The sequence below is a fragment of the Octodon degus genome, unplaced genomic scaffold (genome assembly GCF_000260255.1).
Source record: "Octodon degus isolate 3935 unplaced genomic scaffold, OctDeg1.0 scaffold00020, whole genome shotgun sequence".
Taxonomy (NCBI): domain Eukaryota; kingdom Metazoa; phylum Chordata; class Mammalia; order Rodentia; family Octodontidae; genus Octodon; species Octodon degus.
Window position 1 is genome coordinate 10,193,831 of NW_004524596.1, and position 21,013 is coordinate 10,214,843.

The 21,013-nt window shown below is 39.0% G+C and overlaps 1 non-coding gene across 1 annotated transcript; it reads left to right on the plus strand.

Annotated features, from left to right (window-relative positions):
* Positions 1–20,209: 20,209 nt before the first annotated feature.
* On the plus strand, positions 20,210–20,282 carry Trnar-ccg. Its single transcript has one exon. It is a non-coding gene; the product is annotated as a tRNA-Arg (tRNA).
* The last annotated feature ends 731 nt before the right edge of the window (positions 20,283–21,013 follow it).

The window sequence follows — 21,013 nt, forward strand, 5'->3', positions numbered from 1 at the left end:
TGTTCTAAGTAGGTGCTTTAGACCACTGAGCCATCTCTCCAGCCCCATCTCCTTCCCATTCGAGTGTCAGATATTGTGTCCCAGTGGTGAGAGTGACCAATGCACAGGAAGTGGGAACCTGAATTTTCTTTCACTTTCAGGGAAATGTAGGGATCATTTTATTCATTTCTGCACTTTGTAGTCAGGTTTTACAAAAAGATGAATGAATATGGGACACACATAATTTGTAGGATTATTTTATAATATCTACCCAAAAAGTCAGATGCAGAAGAGTGCAAACAATCTGTCCATGCACTAGAGAGTCAAAGGATCCGACTGAGAGACTGGATTCCCACAGCAGTGTCCTATATGAGTCCAGCTAGAGGCCTAGAACGCATAAGAATGTCCTCCAGGAGTCCTCCTGGCAGCCGAGAGCCCACAACAATGTCAGGTGCAAGTCCGTATCAAGGATCTGCATGGGGAAGACCCAAAGCTCAGTGGTGGAAGCTAGCTGCACCAAAGAGATGAAGGCTCTGTGCCAGAAGACTAAGAAATTCATACTGAAGCCAGGAAGTGATGCTCCAGGTAAGAATAAGGACTTCCCTATAAAGAACAGCATCCATTCTCAGTGACAGTGAGGACCTGAACTCCTCTTACCACGAGAACAGCCAAGCTCATATCAGGAAAGCTAGCACGATAAGCTTCTCCGGGAGAGTCAACAACATGCCATCTTTCCCACCATTTCTCCTTTGTGTACTATTGGCAACAATTCTAAGTGGGACTTCTATGCCCACAAGCATACTGATTCAGTTCGGCTGGGTGTCACAAGTTGAGCGTTAGTTAATCCACCACAATCCATCCCTGGTCAACTTAATAACCAGACACAGTCCCTTACATCCTGGGCTCCACTGACAGATTTGTAAAGAGTTAACATGTCTTGATCTATTCAGATTTACATTAATATGATAATGACATACACATAATGTTTATTGCACTCATTCCCACACCAAAAGCAAATATTAAAGCACTTATCAAAATTCAAGGTTGAAACCACAACATTTTGACAAAATAACCTGAATACAAACATGTATCCAAAAACTACATTAAAATCTTATCAATTGCTGTTACCATCACAATTCCAACATCCCATTGCCTGCTAGCAACAGGGTATGGCAACACTAAAAATCACCTCAGGGCATCTGTAATATATTTGTACATTGCAAATATACTCTTTTCTGCTGGCGAAAGGCTTCAAGTCATTTTTCTATTGTCCTGATCCTGCTCATCAAGCCGGCTCTCTGTTTTATCCTTGCAATACACAGCTCCACTGCAGCCTTCCTTCTAGCCAAAAACTCCAAATCACCCTGCTGGCTCTTCGCTCTTAATTTTCAGCAAAGATCTGGACAAAAGCCTTCAACAACAATCATGGCACCATCCTAGCGATAGAATGCATTGACATTTTACTGCCACCCAGGCAATATTTCTAAACACAAGCAAAATGCAGACCAACTTCCTGCCAAATCCCAATATACACCACCTGGGATCCAGCTGCCAATGCATTCCTTCTCAATAGATATCTCCTGACCCTCATCCTGCCGGGAAGCGTTTCCATCACTATTCTGGTTTTCAGGGTTCTGACCAGAATCTCCCACATGGGTGCTGCCTCTTCAGCCAGTTTCTAGAACCTTTCCAAGTTAATTCCCGAGGCTCCTAAGGCTCACAGCCAGGCAATTCCACCACAATGACACAACTTCTAGTATCAAATTCTGTACCAGTCAGTGTTTACTAGAAAAACAGATACAACACAAGATATACAAATATATATCATTTACAATATTGGCTTATAATGGCCACCTACAGAGTGAGATGCAGAAGAGCACAGAAGGGCTGTCTGTACACTGGAGACTAAACAATTCAGTTGAAGTTCTGCAGTTCAGTGTAGCATCCTGTGCAATCCTGCCTCAGTAGGCTGAGGGGTCTGCAATGGAAGGCTGAAGGATTTTTATTGAAAGCTAAAGAGTCTGCACTGGAAGCCAGGGGATGATGTTCATGATTAAGGCAAAGACTTGAGCTCTTCTAAAGAAGCAGTAACAAATCTGTTCTTCCACATTTCTCCCTTATATTATCTGTTAGGCATGAGCCCACATAATCAACCAGACCAGGCATTCTGATGCAAGTAGAAGATTTACTGGGGGTAGCAAGGAGCCTAGCTGTCTAGTGGACCAAGACAGCAGCGAACAAGGCAAAGCACAGGGCTTTTAAGGTGCTTTGTGGGTTGGGGTGTGTATGTGCACTGGAACAACCAAGGAAAAGCTAATCTTTGCAGGGCTACCTGGCCTCTGGGGGGAATTTCAGTGTTAACAAAGGAGTTTCTGTGGTTGCTTGCCCAGGTCAAAGTTGAGTGAACTTGTCCTGTGGTTTTGGGCTTGGGTCTGCATGGGGTCAACGGGGAAAGAGTTTGGGGTAAGGGTGCCTGGGAAACCAAGAGGAAGAGTGTGGGGGCAGGGTGCCTGGGGAACTGAAGCCTAAGCTATCACTATCTAGGTGATGAGCAGCCCTAAGGCAGGTCCCCTGTACCCTAGGAAGTAAGGTTGCTCAACCAACTTAGTTAAGCTTCTAAACTTCTCAATTTTTGACACAATCAGTCAACCACTACATTACAAGATATGTGTTTCAGCAATATGATTTTGTATGTTCTCTATTCACATCACCTTTCCTGTTTTTCTTCTTTCTACTCAGAATGACTAACACAAGCGAAATCTTCATCCAATCTCTCTGATAGTAGAGTTAGTATTTCAGCATTTATTGATCATATATCCTTTGGCCTCTCAGTATTTTTCCTCCTTGATCCCAAGACTATAGATGGTGGATGAGCTTCTCAATTCTACCTATGCGGCAACATAAAAGACCTTCCCAATTCCTGTAACTAGAAGAAAGAACTGATAGCTACCTGTCCTGGAATTGGGTGGGAACAACTAAGTTCCTATCAGGAAAGCTCAGAAATTGACCTTCAAAGTTAGGTCCAAGCCACACTCTCAATAAGCCACATTTTACCAATAAGCTGTGTGTTTTGGATAATAAAGTTTTCATTCACATGTTTTATATTTCGTCCCAGTTGTGTCAGAATCAGGATGAAACATGGTGTTATTTATATCTGGCAAATTCTCTCCTATTATTTCTTGGTTCTCTTAATTTTTTTTCTTGCATGCCAGCTGTATTCTCCAAAATGCCTTTTGTCATGTTCTGAGTATTTTTTTATGTTTTACAGTCTTCCCCTAAAAATATTGCACCATGATATTAATAACACCTAGTATCTTGGAAAAAAAAACTTTTGAATGAAATTCAGTTAGAGGATGGCAATTGTGGCTCCAACTGACTATCGGATGTGGATGTTTGCGTATAGGTTTAAGACATTATTTAGCATATACTTCAAAGCTTAAGTTCTCCATTTTAAATGAACCTGTTGATATTGTGATTGTTATAAAGTTGTAAATAATTAAGATATCATTATTAAATAATTCAAGCAGTGCCTGATACTCATTAGATCTAAATGAAACATTAGGGTATTTTTTTCACTTTGTCACATGAAGTTCAACTTATTTCAATATATCATACATTATCTACCAAGGACACACTTTAAATTTAATACTTGTTCAATAGATCATGCATATTGTGAGGAAAATTTTCAGGACAAATTTATTTCTACATTAATAAAAATGCATTAATAAACAACCTCTCTATTAAAACATGCACTGTCTCAAACCTTTGCTTATTGTGGTATAAAAACCAGACAGATTTTCTTCTTCATAAGCTCCATGTAAAAGCTGTCCAAGAGGGTTTGTTAATATATGTTTAGCCTCAGCAAAATGAAACCAATGCATTTGATTTGTGTATCTTTTACACCAGTAATCTCATTGTAAATCTTATCTTAATTATTTGTTATTTTATAATCCACATTGCATGTAAGCCTCTATGAAATTGGGCCTGCCATTTTAGTACTGGTCTATATGAGTGCCAATGTAATGTTAACATATATTATAGGACACAGATGTAGGCAAAGAACTGGCATCGGTTCTGGGCTGATTCACAGATGAGTGCAAAGCTTTCACTGAAATGTAATGACTAGTTTGGACTGATGAAGAAGGCTACTATTCTTCCTTTGTTATGCAACACTACACTGTATTGAAAGAAATGTTGATGTACAAGCCTTCTACAATAATGGTATATAAAGTTGGCGGTAGGGGCTATATTCTTTTCCATGTAAAGATGATCCACATGTTTTTGGATTCTCAAAGATATAATGTGCATGTACAGTCATGTACACCTTGTATGGGTGAGTGGACAGGTGAACATACATGCCAGCCCTCCGAATGAGATGAAAATGACAGACTTCCAGTAGTATCTGCTTTGTGTCCATCTATAAAGCTAATTAACTGTAGTTGAATTAAAGTCTCCTGGTTTGTGTCTCATAAGTATTATTCCCACTCTAAAGCTAATAGCATTATATGGATCTTCAGGAAGTTTGCTGTATCTTATTTTGAACAATAATATAGCCAGTAAAATTTTTATTGAGCAGTACTGAGAGTATGTAGCTCTGAATCTGGTGGTGGTTGAAAAAATCATCTACAAAGGTAGGGACCATAAAATCCAAGATACATGACGATCATAGAGTAATTAGTGTGACTACTCCATAAGATAAAAAGAACAGAAGTGGCTGCAGACTTCATGATATATTTTCAGTGGATTTACACATTATCCTAAAATTTGACCCACCATGTTAAAAAATATGAATGATCACTTCTGAGAAGGCATTCACATTTTAAAGAGATTCTGAAAGGATGACCACAGAAAAGGTTAAGAGGTGTTAATTTAAAAATTTAGTCTGAACATAGTTTTGAGAGGAAGTTCTGAAAATTTATGACAAAAATTAGCTCTTTGATGCCTTCAGGTTACTACTTAGCAAATTACTCTTAGACTTGAGCAAATGGATTTCATTTACTAAAATTAAACTTACATTTTATGCTAATACATCTTGATCAAAACTGAGGAATTATTTGAATACTTCCTTAAGGGCATGTTTCTGAGAGTCCAGGACAATGCTAACTTGATTCAATTTTATGCTTTTAGCAGAGCTTCCTTCTCTAATCACTAGAAATTAGGAAATTCCGTTCTCTAATGCAAACAGACCACAGCATTGGGGGGTATTACTTATGCAATGTGAAAAGAAAGAAGGGTTTGCTTTCAATTTTGTTGGTGTTAGGGAATGTTAGGCTTTGGACCTAAGAAGACCATGTGCTAAACTTCGGTCCCCAGCTAATAGCGATGTGATGAGAAGCCAAGTTGGTGGAAGTGAGACTCTGGGGTCTGTCCCGGAAGGGGATATATTTTATATTCTCTCTCTCTCTCTCTCTCTCTCTCTCTCTCTCTCTCTCTCTCTCTCTCTCTCTCTCTCCCTCCCTCCCCCCTTCCTCCTTCCAACTCTCCCTCCCTTCTTCCATCCCTTTCCTCTTTCCTTCTTTTTTCTCTTTCTCCTCCCTTCTCTTTCCCCCTGCCCCTCTCTTCCCCTCTTCCCTATCTTCTTCCTGGCTAAGGCGAGGCAAGAAACCTTCCCTTCCCTTCCATATCCTGCCATGATTTCCCACCTTTCCAAGGGCATTGAAACAGTGAAACAATAAACCTTTGCCCCTTTAGCTTGAGTTTTTCTGTGGTATTTTGTTACAGTAACAGAAAGGTGAATAATGCAGAGACAGACAATTTGGGTTGCAACAAAACAACTCCTCTGGATGAGGAAAAGGACAAATGAAAGAAGGGAAAAAGATATGTTTAGGTATAAGCAGAATAGTTTGGGTAATTGTATTGTTTATTTCTGATGACCTTTTGAAAGTGGCATTTAGTGCTTAATTTTTTTTTATTCTGATTCCTCTTTCCTCTTTTGAATTTCTTACAACCTCTTTGTTATTGTTTTGTTTTGTTTGTTTTCTTTAAACCAATCTTACACCTTATGATCTGTGACCTGTTTGTTTGTGAGGGCAGATAGTGAAAGCCTACTGTAAGTGTATTAGAATGTTGTATAAGGGAGTTATCCTCTATTTGCAGCTTTTGTTTTCAACTTGCATACTGCAAAGAAATACCAAAGCTCTGGGAAGAAATGCAGTTTACTGGATACAATTTCATCTCCTTGGGGCTGTGGAGCCTGCCCTGTGCCTCCTTTGTATTGTATCTCGTGGAAATAACCATGCAGAGTTGAGAATCTCTTTAATAGATTCTCTTAATTTCTTTAATGTCAATAAATCATTTCAGCTCTACAACCATTTGCTGGCTAGATTTATAAGGCTGTTACTTTTGAAGGATCAGTTTCATCTTTACTGAATTTAAAATGAAGCAGTCTTAGCTATCCTTTACTTCTATTTTTTAAAATAAAATATTTTTTGTCTTTAAAAATTATTTTTTATTTGGACAGGGGATATAGCTCAGCTACACAGCACCTGCCTGGTAAGCTCAAGGTCCTAAGTTCAATTCCTGATACCAACTTCTCTTTGATTTATTTCATTTGGTGCTTGAAACTCAAATGCCAAGGCTTGGGTTCATTTACAATGTCCAGACAATGCTATATTCTTATTAAGGACTGCATGCAAGGCTTCTCTGTTTTTACTGTTATTTATTTATTTACCACATTTCCTCTCCACCGAATGTTGTTTCCCTTATATTGGCAAAGGCTGAACACAGGATTGCTGGATCTGCTTTTATTCCTGTGCCTATTTAGTGATGAGAAATAAGCTATTTGTATTTTTCAAAGATAAAATGCACAGAGCGTTCTTGCTGATTAGATTATTGCAAATTCAGTATTACACACTTTTCACTTAGCCCCATTAATCTTCTGGTTGTATCTAATAGCTCCCATGCCCCAAATCCCACTCTCAGTGATATCAACAGTTACTCACTTGCTTTCTACCACAGAACAAAAGCAAAGATTTCAGAATGATAATACCAATACTGCAACCAATAATAGCTATGGGGATCCATTTTTCTATAGTTTTATTTTTCCCACTAGTGATATACAAATAATCACAGTATGCTGCTTCAGTTTTCTTTTTCTCCTATATTATGGTTATGTCACCAACTGGATATAATTTGAATGTATTTATTTCACTTAGAATTTTAGGACTTGCCTCTAAAACTTTATTGTATTTTATAATTACATAAAATGTTTAGATGGCTTCAAAGCCAAATCTAAAAAGCAAGGTATATTTAAAAATAACTTCCTCTATGGATCTACTCCCACTTCCACTTTCTATTCAGCCTTTTTTTTTTTTTTTTTTTTTACTGGGAATTGAACTCAGGCCCTTGCACTTGCCAGGGAAGCGCTTATTCCACTGAGCCATCTCCCCGGCCCCCAGCTTTTATTTTAAGCAGCAGTTCATCTGTCATTGTAGTTTTCATATACACAAACACATGTGGGCATGTTTGTGGGCTCATTTCTTAGATAAATGGTAGCCTACAGTAGCACTTTTCTTTGACTTTTTAATTACTTAACACTCCTTCATATAATCAGGGTGCAACATTTAGATACTTAATTCCATAACCTGTGGGAGGCACAATAACTCCAGGCTTCCAAAACTATTGCAAGTGAATCTTTTTCTAAATCCTGTGAATCTGCCACATTATGACTCCATGCCATATAGCCTTTAATGGTCACCTGAGTGCCTCTGACCTATAAAATTCTCTTGGTGCATCAACGTCATTAGTGACGCCGACTTCCTCCTCCCCTACCTCTGATGAGCTAAGTGCCTAGTTCTTTTACCCTGCCTATTTCCCATAAGTCTCCTGCTATGCCCCGGAGGTGGGACTTCCTGTCATAGCCTAGTTGCCTAGTTACTCGTGCCTTTTACCCACCGACATCATTTCCTTATGCCTCCACTATATATACCCAGCACCTCCCCTGAATAAATGAGACTTGATCAGAATCCTGTCTTGTCTCCATTTCTCACATCTCCTGTCCTCTGTCCCCTCCTCAATTTCCCCGCTCCTCTCCCAGGTGACCTTCTTTGACTGACCCACTGGTTCGGGACAATAACCACTTACTCTATTCATTCCATATTCCATATCAGCTTAAATAGTTACATTATTTGATTATTACTACTTTCTGTTGTTTCTTGCAAGGATTTAAACTACATAAACACCATCCTTATTATGACTTGTATTCCATGTTAGTGTGTTTCAGATATTAAAATATACCTAGAGTATGATAATACCTTAATAGACATTTTCTCAATGAATCCATCAATCAGTGGAAATGGTCTTGTTTCATGTCATGGTCTATAATTCTTCATCTCCCTCTCTTTCTTCTGTGCATTATATCACACTTGTCACCGAAGTCTAGTGTTGATATTGTCTGGGCCTTTCTTCTCTGACTTTATTTTTCAGGTGATATAATTATGGCATGCTTATCAAATCTACTCGCAAGTTTTATTGCATTCTGTACACACTCATTCTTCTCTTTATGACTTTCTCCCTGTTTCCTTCCTTTTAATCTTCTCAAACAATACCACAAATGCTCCCATCTCTGAAGGTAATGCATGTACAAAACACATTATTGATGATTACAACAAAGAAACACAGGATGCTAGCTTTGGGGACAGTTTTCAACACTCGAGTATCTTATGTACCCTCCTACCTCCTAAATGCCCACTGTAAAACTTTACTTTTTGTGTTATTCACTGTAATCTAGCAACATTGTGGTATTTAAACATTTACAGTTATATGAATGGAATAAATGGCTCGCCAAAGGAGTAAAGAATAAGTCCTCTGCATGTTCTTAGCTCACTTTCTAACAGGAACTTGGATAAAAGAAACTACAGTCCGGACTCAAATCAGAGATGGGATTTCAGGTTCAGTGGCCCCTGACTCATTTGACTGATGCCTAGATTATGCTTCATGACTTGATTGGAATGGGAATTAACTTTGTGCTGGAAGAAAATATTATTTTTATGACTTCTCACAATTCTTCCTATAAAGCTGTCATTGTTACAAATGCTGTTGGCCACAGAAGCACAAGTTGCACTACCTCAAAACAAATGCGGTACATAAAAACAAAGATCTGCCTTTTTCTTTACAGAGGCTATTACTCATATTCTTCCACTCACCCTGGCATAGTACTGGTTGCTAATTTTTTAGCTAAATATATTGTTTCTCTTTTTCTGTTTGTTTCCTTGCTTCCTATGAAGACACAAACACGTCTATCTCCATAGCCACTGAGTATTAACACTGTCAGTGCAACCCCTGTACTTGCCCAGTTCTTCCCACCCACAATTCTACACCTTTAGCCAAGGAGCACTCAAAGTACTATCATACACCATGATGAGAGGATACTTGCAAGTTTGGGAACAGTCTGGCTTCAGAGGTGCTAAAATTAGCCCTAATGACTATATTCACTATCTTAGTCCTACTCATAAAGTTACTCCACACTTGCAGTGTGGTTATCAATTATCTAGATAATTTACCTTCCAAACTATGAGATGTGGAAGGCAAGCACACTCCAAAGTCAAATTTTCTGGATTCAAATTATGACTCTGAAACTTATTAACCTTGTGACATAAGGTGGGGTGACTCAAGATTTCTTCTTTTTTATTTCCTTCCATTTCTTTTCAGTACTAGGGATTAACCCAGGGCTTTCACACTGAGCTCCATATTGTGGGCTTTAAGTTTTATCAGACCCAAAACCTGCAACTCTTGTTGCATAGGTCTTGCTTTATCTTGGTCTTAACCATCCAGCAGAAAAGTATAAAAATGAAGTATAAGAAGTAAAGCCATGCTGTTATGTTGAGCTGTAGGGGATTCAGGTCAACAACTTCTGACATTGCCAGTGAAGCAGAAGACCCAATACTATTATGGGCTATTGGACTCTTTTAGAATTTTTTGCTGAGTTTACACACCTATAATATTCAAATAATAGAACTAAACAAAAAGGGGGATACAGATGAATGTCCATTTTGTATCTTTGTATTCAAAATGGTTAGGATAGATATATAGCTACATTCTCTTAATGTATAGAGGGATTTGTTTTAATAGTGTTTGTAAATAGGATATCATATCTGCATCTTGTACAGCAATTAGCCACTAGGAAGAATGTATGCAATGTGTTAATTATTGAAACTATCCTACACATTTGGTTTGAAACTGTCTCATTGCTTTTTGTTTCTCAATAAAATTATGGGGAAAAAATAAAAAAATCTTAAAATGATGGTACATATTGTTCCTCTAGTTCTTGCTCTCCCCACACCTTCTGGAAATTCCTCTAAATTTATCCTTATTTCAGCTGTAGGGAACTAGAAATGCTATGTATGCCAGCAAACTTCAAGATGGAAACAACTCTGTTTGCAGTATTATGTCACTAAAGATAAGAGTTCATTGATATAAAAAAGGTTTCCAACAATCATTATCAAGTGTGAAAGACAATAGAAATACTTGATATTGAAGAAAAACATGTGATTATATTCCTTAGCTATTTTTACATGTAAAAGTCAAGTTAATACTTTCAAAAATAATAGTGTGGTAGAGGGAGAGATTTTCTGTAGTTTCAACAGTGACAAATATTATTTTGCACTAAGGCTCTTACATAGCAAGAAGAATGAGCCCAAGGCACTAAAAGAATTTTGTCCCTAGAGGACAGTTAACTACTAGATATATTGTGATGACTGGATGGAGATTTGGAGTGGGATAGCTTTAAGAATCCACCAAATGTATGTATTTTCATTCTCAGACTGCCCCACTAAGCTGTACTGCATAAGCTTTGTGAAAAAAAAATTAGACTGCATTCATATCCTTTGAACATAAAAACAATATACAAAGAACTTTGAAAAGAGATTCATTTTGTTTTAAAAATAATATGTCGGTGATCATAAATACCAGTAGGTCAGGCAGAGAGAGTTTAAAATGAATCAATATCAGATTGTCCAAAGGAAATGGTGCTAGCATTGGTGGACATGGTCTCAGGCAGCCCATTTATCTAAGGAAAACAATAAAAAATACAGCAAGGAAAGACAAATGTTAGGAACACATGGTTAGCTGTGATAGTTTTTAAAGATGTTAAGCTACTTCTCTCATATATGGAAGACAAAACTGTCACAAAACTAAAATTTTGCTTTAATTTTAGGTAATTGGTTCTTTATCAACAGTGTATATCTTCTGAAATATCAGCCTTGAAGTATGTACAATTAACATGAAAATGCTGGAGCCTCCAAAGTCTTGTTCTCTGTTTAGATTGATTGGAAAACTCTACTCTTGTCCTCTGAGCTCCTCTGTGCCTGAGCATTTTGTATGGACTCAGGTTCATCAGTACACTGCATGTTTCTGTCTAGTAGTTTTACTAGATTTATAATGACTTACACTGGCTTCTCACAGGGCCAATATACCTAAGACGTAAGACCATGCTTCTGTTTCTTTCTGAGATGTAGGGCAGCTCAAAGTTTGAGGCCTTATTCCACACAGCCCTGAAAATGTGGGACACAGTCCAGGACTAGATTGACGTGCACCTTCTATGAGATGTGTCTTTCTACGGAGTACAGATTGTGTTTCATCCTATGGATTCAGAAAATAAGGGCCTTATAACAGCTTTTACCCCAGCATGTCCAGCATCCCTTTTAGCTTTGGAGCTCTGATCTCAGCCTTAAGTTCTTCGTTTCTGTATTTTTTTTTACTCCAAATCTTCTCCTGACCTTTGCCCTATTGTTCTTATTTAAAATATGGTGACATAGCCAAACCACATGTCTGCATATAGCTGTGAGAATGAGTATTCATTGGAATGAATTCTGTACTTTTAGATGCTACAGAGTTTCTTATTTTGCTAAGTACTTGCTACATCTAGGCAAAAAGGTGTTATGAAGGGGAAAGGGCAGACAAATTCTAGGAACCATGGATTACTAAATAAAAATAGGATTGCAGAAATAATTATCAGAAAATAAATTCAGCTTGAAGAACATCTGCCATATACAGTTTCATTAATAATATCTCTTCTCCAACAAATTCTGACCCCAATGTGTCTGAAACATTGAAAATTCTGTGATTATTTGCTCTGGTCTTTTATTGTCAGTTATCCACTTCAGAGTTCTAACTTCCATACTCTCTATGGAAAATAAATTTCCTCTTAATAGATAGATGACAGCTCAGGTCATATATAATTTGGAGGCTTATAAATTAATAGCCAAAAGAGAATAAATCATAAAGGCACCCAAACTTCCAAAGGAAACATATAATGATAGTTTTCTTAGGAAAATAAGAAATTTTATAAATAAGAAATAAAACAAGAAATTCTACTCAATTTTTATTTGCCTACTGCTATTTTCCTTTTCTCTGAATCAAACCAATTTGATTTTAAGGTTGTTTTCAAAAAAAGAACTTATAGAAGCTATATGTTAAACTAGAAGCTTTTAGGAAACAATACATTATAGGATTATTACAAAAAGTCAATTGCATACCCCATATTTGATTTTGGATGTCTATGGTAGCTGTCAAGGTGAAAAATAGACATAATTGTCTTGAAACTTTAAGAGGAATAGGCTACTGTTATCCAGCTCAAATAAATGAAGCAGGTTTCATCAAAGACTTGACAGATGGAGAGGCAGAGACAGAATCAAAGGCATGGATGGAGGTACCTACTTGGGTGTAACATCCTCCTCTTGGGATGTTCTCTCTAATCATAGCTTCACCCTGTTAAGATCTTGAAGGAACAGCAGTTACACATGAGAGAGATTTTATAAGTCTTAAAGGTAACAAGTCATACAAAATTGAATTGTAATTGATATTACATTTCTACCTGGTGGCTGACATAGGAAAGATATAGTTAACTATGGCTAGATGTGAGGAACAGGTAGCCTTATGTTTCAAGTGCCTCCAATCACTGTGCATACTTTATTACAGGCTAGACAGTAAGCTTACTTCCCAGCTTCTTCATGTGCTAACCAACTCCCTAGATTCCCAGTATCCTCAAAATTTGGTGGACACTCTAACTCTTCAATAATTTTGCTGTGTTCCAAAGCAGTTTTAAGTTTCCTGTTGCTATTATTATTGTATTCCTACTGCCATAAAGAGAGGCAACAGTTATTACTAAATAAATAAAGGGTGCAGAGATTGCTGTACAGTCATATGGCAGTTAGAAGAGTAACCACCATGTCCTTTGTATAGATAAGATCTCAGTGACAAAGATAGGTTAACAATCTGATCAGAATTACAAGGTCATGGGGCTGGGAAGATGGCTCAGTGGAATAAGCTCTTCCTTGGCAAGCACAAGGGCCTGAGTTCAATCCCCAGTTCCACAAAAAAAAGAATTACAAGGTCAAGGGGCTAGGGAGACAGATCAGTGGCCTAAAGTGCCTGCATAGGCAAGCTTAAGCAGACACAGGGGACCATGGTTTGATCCCCAGCACCATCTGCTGCACCAGCCCTGCCCTCAGTGTGGGCTGAGCTGCCCCCCGCTCCAAAAAAATCCAAAAGAATTATAGGGTCAAGTCTGCTATTCTTCATGTTCATTTTATGAGGAGACATTGCTTTTATCCAAATAGTGTTGAAAGAGTCATGGGTCAGAGTTAGGCTTCAAACAGCTTGTAACAGCAAAGACGCCACAGTCATCACAATTTCAATACTTTTTATTTTCTTGTCACTTTTGTGAGTCAGTTTTATTTTTTTTTTTGAACTAAAAGTTCAATTCCATTCCATACATAAAGAGTAATTCTATATATCAGAGAGAGAGAGAGAGAGAGAGAGAGAGAGAGAGAGAGAGAGAGAGAGAGATTGAGAGAGAGATCGATTTTAACATCCTCCTCCTGGAGTGTGCGTGAGTGCGTGCGTGCGTGTGTGTGTCTGTGTGTCTGTGTGTCTGTGTGTCTGTGTGTCTGTGTGTGTGATATCAGGGTTTTTTTTTTCTTTTAAGAAGGCGGAGGAGAGTATGGGGTCAAAGAGAAAAGTGATCAATGATTTAGAGTGTGCCTAAGGAGAGTCACATGGAGAAAAAACATTCTCTCAGGCTTTCACAGAGAGCACATTGGCCAAGCAATGGCCGGGACTCCTCCACATGGCTGACACTGACAAAGGTTCTACAATCTGAGGTACAGGATCTCAGGATAAATCCTGAGGGGATTTCACTGACCTTATCAGACCCAAAAGATACAACTCTTGTTGCATAGGTCCTGCTTTATCTTGCTGTTAACCATTCAGCAGAAAAGTATAAAAACAAAGTATAAGAAGTAAAGCCATGCTGTTATATTGAGCTGTAGGGGACTCAGGTCAACAATTTCTGACATTGCCAGTCAAGTGGAAGATCCAGTACTATTATGGACTACTGGACTCTTTTAGAATATTTTGTTGAGTTAACACACCTATAATATTCAAATGATGGAACTAAACAAAAAAGGGGATACAAATGAATGTCCATTTTGTATCTGTGTATTCAAAATGGTTGGAATAGATATATAGTCACATTCTCTTAATGAATAGAGGGATTTGTTCTAATAGAGTTTGTAAATAAGATATCATGTGGGCATCTTGTACAGCAAATAACCACTAGGAAGAATGTATGCAATGTGTTAATTATTGAAACTGTCCTACGAATTTGGTTTGAAACTGTCTCATAGCTATTTATCAATAAAATTATGGAAAAAATAAAATAAAAAAGATTATATAGATGACAAGGTAGTTTCTTCATGCTAATTAATATTTTCTGTACTCAAATAATAAAAATCAAAGAAATAAAAGAAAAACAGCAAAACAAACAATAAAATATTTGGAAAAAAATCTCAAAAAAATAAGTAAATAAGTAAATTCTAGAGAGGGGAAAAAAAAAAAAAAAAGAAGAAGGCAGACAAGAGTAACCTGAATTGGGTTATGAGGCCCTGGGGGGTGCTTCACCTCAGCCATTGAACTCATTGAGCCGGCCTTGAGTCTGTTCCAAGCTCGGGCTAAGGGGGCATCTGCCAGACCAGGCCCTCCACAGGAGGCCCCAGCTTCTCCTTCCGGGTCTGCCCTCCCGCGGAGCCCCCCTCTCTAGAAACTCACCTCCCCGCGCTTGGCGGGGGTCGTGGGGGGGCCTTGCTAGGGCCGCCGTTGGCTCTAGTCTCAGACCTTCTGAGGGAGGCGCTACAGAGTGACATAGGTATCCGGTTTAACTGAACGTGAAGACTTCTCTTTTTCAACCTATCAAGCAAAATTTTTGACTTTATGCTTATTTAAAAGTATTTGGTGCGCACAGTTATAATCCCGACACTTGAGGATCTGAGACAGGAAGATTCTGAGTTCATGACTGTCCAGGACTAACACAGAGAGTCCAACCCAGAAAGAAAAAGAAAAGCAAGCAGTGTTTTGTTTATGCGCCCTCCTTGTGTGAGCTAAACCAATCATTATTGACCCAGGATTTGCACATAATGAGGTAGACGGTGAGAAGGAAAATAATTAGGTCCATCACTCTTCCTAGTTCATCTGTGCTTTGAATTCTTTTATCATTGATAGTTCTGTGTCCCAGGAAATTCTGCAGTCTGGGCAGGCCTCTGAGTCCAAAACAGACCAAAATAATTACTCACCATACAACCAGCAGTATAGAGATTAAAATTACCTTGCCCTTAAACCCATGCTCATGCCTTGCTTTTAGAAAGCTGATATGAGTAAGTGGCTACGTCTCTACCCACTTAGTCACAATGCACAGAATTTCCCCATAGGAACCATTTATTCCTATTGTAAAATACCAGGTCTATGAGGACTTTATAAAATATATTTCTTTCTCTTATGTGACCAGTACATATTCCTCATGTTCTCTAATAATATTGAGCAAAAGATTCTGGTCTACCATTGGTTTTCCTAACTCTTCTTTAGAGCTAGAGCTCTTTAATAGTCTTTGGCAACACAGGAGATTTTCTAGATTTTCTAGAGTACTGTACCCTTCGTCACTTTAGAGATAGTTTCTGGGACCTGCCCCTACTTTTTTGAAAGTTGAGAACTAGAAGGATCTTTCCCCTAGGGAAGATCTGATATTGTTTGGAATGAAGCAGGCTCTTAAAGATAATTTTATTTAGAGTGTAGTGTTTTATTATTCTTTTTGCATTAAGCATAGTAAATAATGCGCTGGTTAATTCCTTAATTTGTTTCAGTTTTTCTTCTTAGTATTTGCATATATTATATTAGTTCCCATGATGAATTTAGGAAACAGCAAGTTTTACAAGGATTTTCATTTTTTAAAATTTATTTGGCTTTCAATGTCCAATTAGTGTCAGAATGACTAATGGCATCAGTGGAAGTATTAAAATCTTTGGTCATCATCATATGAAACACACAAGGATAATTTGGTACATTTTATGTCTTTCACTTGGCTAACTTCAAGGATGCATATAGAATCTCCAGGAGTTGTTCCTGTACATAGATACTTTAGTACCTTGCCCAAGTATTTTAAATTCACTAGCTTGGGGAGCAGGGGAGGTGGTTATCTGTTTAAAGCAAAGATGCAGACAATAATTGATCATCAAAATGATCTGTAGGGGCCGGGGAGATGGCTCAGTAGAATAAGCGCTTCCCTGGCAAGCACAAAGACCCGAGTTCAATACCCGGTTCCACAAAAAAAAAAAAAAAAAAGACCTGTAATGCATTCAGTGTCTTAGTTATTTTTTCCCTTGCTGAGACAAAATATCCAACACCCAAAGTGACAGGAGGAGTGAGTTTATTAAAGCTCATAATTTGTTCAGGTTTCAGTTTATAGTTGACTAGCTCCAAGGCAGGGTGGCATGGCCCGGCAGCATCACGGAGGAGAAACAGCTCATGGTAGGCAGAAGAGAGGAGGGCAGCAAAGCAGCGTGGAACAAGCACTGACCACAGAAGCCCCCTTCTGTCCTTTATATGCTACCGAAGGGCAGATAGCATTCAAGCCCAGGGTGGGGCGCTCTTGATCCTAGCCTTACAATGTCAATCAATCCTAGCATCACACCCTCCAGATCCTGCTAACTTCAAAAAATCCAATCTATGATGTATGAGGCCTTGGGTGGACATTGATATATTAGTCAAAACATTCAGTACTATGTTCAGTGCTACTGTTATCCAGCTCAAAGAAATGAAGCAGGCTTCATCAAAGACTTGACAGATGGAGAGGCAGAGACAGAATCAAAGGCATAGATGAAAAAATCTACAGTGGATGTGACATCTTCCTCCCTGGAATGTCCTCTCTAATCATAGATGCACCTGATAAGGTCTTAAGCATACCAGCCCTTAGCTTCCAAAGGTTTCTACAGTGTGTAGGTGGGTCAAGTGAACCTGAGAGCAGACTGGTGAAATATTACTGTAGTTGAAGCTTGAATTAAATTTTTCAGGTAAACAAAGAGAATGGGCAACATGAGGGAATTGGCTGCCAATGGGTTTTCCATGAGAAAGGTCAAAGAGCACAAATAGCTATATATAATTTATTTGGTTATTACAGGGTTTCACTACACAGCTGGGACTCATAGTGATCCTCCTGTATTCAGCTTCTCTAGCGCTGGGATTACATGTGTATGCCAAAATGCCTGGACTCTGTGGCTGGTTCAGCCTGCCCTGGAGACAGGGCTAGCACAGGGATTGAACTGTAGTCCCTGTGTTTGCCTTAGCTTGACTATGCAGGCATTTTAGTATGCTGAGCTATCTCACCGGCCCTTAGCCAAATTTTTTGAAAATGCAATTTAGTGGGCTTTTGGAATGTAACAACCAAACTATTATTAGTGGATGTTAATATTTTGAAAATCAGCAGTTTCTCTTGCATTACATTTTTTGTCAGAGTTGATTATTCACTTCTCCCCAAAGCCCAAAGTCGTTGGAAGTGAATCCTATTATAGCACAGGGTTCATTTTCCCCCTGGTGTATTGATGAAGGGTATTTTCTGGTCAAGAATTCTCTCAGCAGCTTTGCTGTATCCACACAGGAAGCAGCTGTGACTCTTGCAGCCCAGAAGGTTATGCATTGTGACAGGAGGCAGGGAAGCGATCCCTCCAACCGCAGGGCACAGCCGACCGCACACTGTCCTCCAAAGGCGCGCTGGTACGCGTGGCGTTTAATCACATTCAGCAGGTCTGCAGCACAAAGTCATTCAGAGCATCAGGAAGGAAGCAGGAAGGCTGGGCTGCTGCTTCAGTGGAAATCCTCCACCAGGAGCACCTCCATATCTGGCTGGTTATGTAATGGATATAAAACCATTTCCAGAAGTGCTGCTCTCTTCTCTCTCTGTTATCTTCACAGCATCAAGCTCCAGCCACAAATACTATTTTTGATTTCTTAGAAATGACAGGATTTGATTTTAAAATTTCTTCTCTGCTCCACATTATGCAAAGAAAAAAAGGCAAAACAGTCCCTGACTTAAGAAAGAGCTAGGGCCGGTCAAGTAGCCCAGTGGACTAAAGCACCTACTCAAGCAGAGGACAGCAGCCACTGTTCAATCCCCAGTGTGCCATGCCGGCCCCACCCTCAAGATGCACTGAGACAGCAATTGAGAGTGGGTGTGGTGGCGCATGCCTGTAATCCCAGCGCTTGGGAGGCTGAAAACAGAAGGGCCACTACGAGTCTGATCTAGGAGGTGAGACCCTGTAGACCCTGTACTAAAATACATTAAAAGAAGAAAAAGAAAGCTTATGTTCTGTTTGGAGGACCTGCTCTAATGGGTGGTACCTGTAATCGCAGAGATCACTGGTGCTATCTTATTTTTCCATGTCAGGGACAAAACATAATGAGAGGTTCCTTCGTGTTACATGAAGCCCTGCTGTGTATTATTTTTTCTTCCCTGGATTTCCTGTTCTTTCTTTCCCTAACTTATTATGTCTTATTTTTTTCAGGAACAACATGAATTCTTTGGTTTTTTTTCCTGATCAAAGCAATTCAGCTAGACACTAATGCAGTCAAATTTCACTCTCTTCTCTAAATTACTGAGCGATTAAAAATACATTCTTTCCCAGGTGAAATCAAGGGAACAAATTTTTTTGTGAAACAACATTGAAAAACATAAAAGCGGGTATGATTAAATACTAAGCTGTATGATGTAACAGAAGTCTGGTGTAGGTGCTAAGGCAGTAAAAAGATTAGGGACAGCTGTATATTTAAGGACCTGATGAGATGACGTCCCCATATGGATCCAGAGCATTTTTAATTCAAGAAATTAAGGCTTATACTACACTGTACTATGACTGCTCATTAAATGGACTGTATTGAACTGTAAGCTCATTGAGAGAGACCTCCTACATCACTACTTAGTGTGAACAAAAATCTTAAGTAGAATATTCTGTGTGGGGGCTATTTCTGACCTTTGCTTATTCAGAATGCAAGAGAGTATGCAAGATTCTCATCTTATACTACAGTGGCTTGCTTTCATTTACATCTTTCCTAACCCATTTCATTTATTTTTCAGTCCATTTCCACTCCATCAAACAGGGAACTGTACATGGCTTAGGACTCTATGATCACATAAAAATACTGGAAGAACTCAGGAAAAAAGAAAAACACCTGGGAGTTCAAATGTAGATTCTCCTTAATATATTTTAAAGAGCATTAGGAGCAAAAACTAAAGCTTAATGTATAGTCACATATTGGAGCAATTTCAGTAATCTCAGTAAGGAAAAAATATTACAGCGTGAAAAGGCAAATAAATTGGACTTAAGAATACAGCTCAACCCACACCTCATGAACAGCAGTGCAGTAGTTTGCCTGCAAGACTGGTGTATTGGCTGTAGAGCTAGTGTGCAGCCTGGAGTGTCTGTATTGCACCAATCGCTTTGGTCCTTGTCATCCTGCTTGTGGTCACCTACAAAGACAGGTAGATCTTCATCCAAAGTTTGGTTCAGATAGTAATGTGATGCTACCACACACACAAAGCCAGAGGCTCTACATCATGAGGCTTTGGAAAGAATAGAGCCTGCCTCCTCAGATGGCCCAAAAGCAGCTTGTAAAATGATGAAGGGTTTTTTTTTCCATTTATGTATTTGATACAGGGTCTCTCTATGCAGCTTGGACTTGTGGTGATCCTCCCGTTTTCATCCTCCCTAGTGCTGGGATTACAGGTGTGCACCACCACGCCTGGACTCAGTCACTGGCTCAGTGCATCCAGGGACGGGACAAGCACGGCGTGCAAAACTAGGAATCGAACCCTGTTCTATGCACTTGCTAAAAGCAGATATTTAATCCACTGAACTATCTCACCAGCTGAAGGTTTGTATTTTTGTGGTGGTTAAGAGTGGGAACAGAGTGGGGCCGCGTGGCCTAATGGATAAGGCGTCTGATTCCGGATCAGAAGATTGGGGGTTCGAGTCCCTTCATGGTCGCTGCGGTTTGGTTATTTTTGGGCTAGAGATGGCTCAGTGGAATAAGCGCTTCCCTGGCAAGCGCAAGGACCTGAGTTCAATCCCTGGTTCCACCAAAAAAAAAAAAAAAAAAAAAAAAAAGAGTGGGAACAACATAAGGTTTTCCATACATAAGCAAGAGTTCAGCTGGTTTGAAAGCTCAACTGATAAATAGGCACCCATGAGGGAGGCAACCAGGTTTTCTTAACTGTTTAGCCAGAAATTTTTCAGTGGGATGGGAACAATGGGAATGACAGGGGAAATGACAGATGATGCTTAAAAATGAAAACAAAAAGTTTAAAGAAGTAAGCATTAAATGTGCTGTCAAACTCTTTTGTACTTCCACAGTTGGATTAGTTCAGTCTGCCTCGGTATGAATTCAAGAATCACAATACATCTTGTTTTAAATGAGAAAGACATACCTACTTACTTCTTCTGAGGTAAACACGTATAATATTGACCATTATTGACACATGGTCTTACAACAGTGCACACACCAACATACTAGCCATTAAGATCAATGACAGTAATCACAGTCTTATCATACAGATTGAAAATAGGTATGTTACAGTTGACTACCCCATAAGACTTGAAGGGAAGCCTACTAAGAAATTTTAGATAGCTATCTCACTCAGAAAAGAAAACACGAGATAGCTCAGCTGACAAAGCACCTACTTTGGCCACCTCAGAGATCAGGGTTTGATCCTGGGTCC